This window comes from Nannospalax galili, unplaced genomic scaffold, assembly GCF_000622305.1.
Source record: "Nannospalax galili isolate Female #2095 unplaced genomic scaffold, S.galili_v1.0 scaffold1465, whole genome shotgun sequence".
Classification (NCBI taxonomy): Eukaryota; Metazoa; Chordata; class Mammalia; order Rodentia; family Spalacidae; genus Nannospalax; species Nannospalax galili.
Window position 1 is genome coordinate 6,313 of NW_008352395.1, and position 2,944 is coordinate 9,256.

Consider the following 2,944-nt stretch of genomic DNA (forward strand, 5'->3'; position numbering starts at 1 on the left):
TATCTCCTGTGAATTCATTCAGAAGTTTATCCCTGTCTTTTAGCTCTTTGATTTGTTTATTCATGTGTTCTTTAAATTCGTTGAATTCCTTGATTATGTTTATGATTTTTCCTTTAAATTCAGTGTCCTGGGTTATCTTTAGGGGGTTCTCCTTGTAGAACTCTTCTACAGGATTGGTGGAGTTTGGTGGGGCCATAGTGTTTTGGCTTTCCATTTTATTATTATTTCGTTGTGATTTTGGCATGTGAATTTCTTTTGTTGTTTATGATTCTGATATGAAAATTAAGTTGAAGTATGCTTCTGTTTGTATTATTGGGGTGCTTAGAACCTTTCTTTATTGGTTATGTCAAGCTAGTTGGTACAGGGTTCAGGTTCTCTCAGGTTTAATTTGGAGGGTATTGATGTATTCAGGAGTACCTACAGAAGCCCAATTCAGGTTCCAGTCAGGTACACTCAGGCTTCCTTCACCACGTGGAGGCAGGATTGGGGGCTCTCAGGCAGTCCCCTGCATTCTCAGGCCCTTTGCCAGAGGGAGGCCAGAACTCGGCACTCTCTGGCGGTCAGCTATCAGAGCTGCTACACCGATGGAGGTTGAAACCTACTCTCTCAGGGAGTCTGCTAGGATCTCAGCTTTAGTCTACCAAAGCCAGATCTGCTCCTGGGCCTTGAGAGGGACTCACAAAATCCCAGGTATGGCAATGGGTGATGCAATTAGGGGAAGCTCACCACCACATAGAGGCAGGATCAGGAAGTGCCCTGTGTTCTCAGGCCCTCTGCTAGAGGGAGACCAGAACTCGGCACTCTCTGGAGGTCTGCTGAGATCAGAGCTGCTACACTGATCAAAACATATATTTCTTATATAAAAATGTTAATTCCATCTTCTTTTGGACTAGAATGGTTTGGGCTACATATAGTTTGGCAGTTATTTTAGATCAATACACCAAATGTATTATATTGATTATTTACTCCAATTCTTGCTGAGATATATTATCTGCCTAACTATAATGCCTTGGTTAATTTTCTTGTTTTTTGAGGCAGGGTCTTCTTGCAGCCTCAGCTGATGTGGAACTTGCTGTGTAGACCGGGTTGGCTTCGATCTCATAGACAGCCACCTGCCTCCCCTTCCCAAGAGCTGTGATGAAAGGTGTGCACCATCATGCCTGGCTTAGAAGTGTAGTATCTTCAAGAATGCTTTTCTGGCCATTTCTTACTCTCTGATACATTGAACTCTCTTGCTTTTGCATTCCTAGGGGTGTGCATAGTCACCATCTAGAAAACTTTCCTTCCTTCCTCTGTAGATATGTTCATCTTTTGTTAAATTGGAAAATTCTGTTTCCATACTATATTTGATCTTTCTCTCCCCACTTTCTGCCTTTTTCTCTCTCCCCTTTGAAACTTAGGCTTAATTCCCATTCATATCAATTCCACCACACTACAGTGAGATTATTCACACTCCCTACCTCTTTAAAAGTGGGTAAACAGGGTGGAGAGATGGGTCAGCAGTGAGATTATTCACACTCCCAACCTCTTTAAAAGTGGGTAAACAGGCTGGAGAGATGGGTCAGTGGTTAAGAACACTGTTAGTATTCTTGCAGAAGACCTGGGTTCAAATCCCGGAACCCACATGGCAGCTAACAACTGTAACTCCAGTTCCAGGGGATCCGACAGCCTCTTCTGTCCTCTGCGAGCACTGCACAACATGGGTGCACTTACCTACATGCAGGCAATACATCCATGCACATAAAATAAAAATAAAATATTTTTAAAAAAGTGTTTGCCATACATGGACTTAGCAAAGAAAGTAAAATAGATTCATCGCTAACTACTACAGAAAGGAACAAAGCTTGCATTTCAAGTTGTTTTCAGAAAAGGCTATTTTGTTTGCAGCAGTTGTGTTTTGTTGATATAGATGAGATTGGGTCTATGGTGCGGAAACACTGTGGAAGACTTCACCAAAGTCTTGTTTCCCCATTCTTTGGGAAAATCTGGCCAGAAAAACTCTTGTAGATGCAGGCAGTCACTACAGAGAAGACAGTAAAATACAGGTTCAGCCTCAGGGCTGGGCTTAAATGTCCACTTCTAGTACTTCACTTTATTGTATGAGCCTGTTCTGAACCTCTTTTAGCTTGGGCAGGGGAGTGTGGCAGATTTCCAATCATCAAATACAGAGGGATTCCTTAGTCCATGTACTGTGCAGCACATCACTGTGGCCAGCACCAGCTGGTGCAGCACAGGTGTCCTCTTCTACACTGACCAGGGCACAGGTGACACCAAGGGCCAGGTCCCCTCTGTGCCTTGTGCCTATGCCTTAGAGGGCATCTAAACCCCAAGCAAGGTCACCCCAGCAGTCAATCCCTGGTATTCATGACCCTAGGTTTGTGGTATGCATGTGTTTCCAACATGTATTCTAAATACTCAAAATTTCCATTTTTAATTTCCTTGTGATGTGTTTTGTCAAGCTATTAAATAGTGTCAAAATGAATATAAAGTTATTAAAAGATGAAATACAAATGGCCAACAAACATGAAAAAATGTAAAACCTCATTAGCCACCAGAGAAATGCAAATGAAAACTATGTTGATGTGGAAGAAGGGAGGAAGGGGTGGAGTGTGGTGGAACACTATCTTCCAAGCAAGAACTCACAGTAGCTGCGATTACCTGTACAATACCCACATCTATACAGAGACTGAGCTGTTATTCCATCATGGATAGGGGAGGGGCTCATGAAACTGGCCTTCCCTGTGGACTTCTAGGTAGTTAACGGTGCTAGGGAAGAGCGGGAATTTCTTTAGTGTTGAAGTTGTTAAGCTGTCCATGCTCCTGTAAATAACCCCTCATCCATTCTACTGTAATCAACTCTAATTAAAAGCATACACACACACACACACACACACATACACAAACACACACACACACACACACACACACACACACACACACACAC

The 2,944-nt window shown here is 42.8% G+C and overlaps 1 long non-coding RNA gene across 5 annotated transcripts in view; it reads left to right on the forward strand.

Annotated features, from left to right (window-relative positions):
- Positions 1-2,944, forward strand: part of LOC103747101 — an 11,251-nt gene that overhangs the window by 5,687 nt on the left and 2,620 nt on the right. For 2 of the 5 annotated variants that reach the window (XR_003846481.1, XR_607829.3), the window contains exon 3: positions 1,039-1,144. The exons of the other annotated variants lie outside the window; for them this stretch is intronic. This is a non-coding gene — a long non-coding RNA (uncharacterized LOC103747101). The remainder of the gene's footprint in view (positions 1-1,038; positions 1,145-2,944) is intronic. 5 annotated transcript variants of the gene reach the window in all.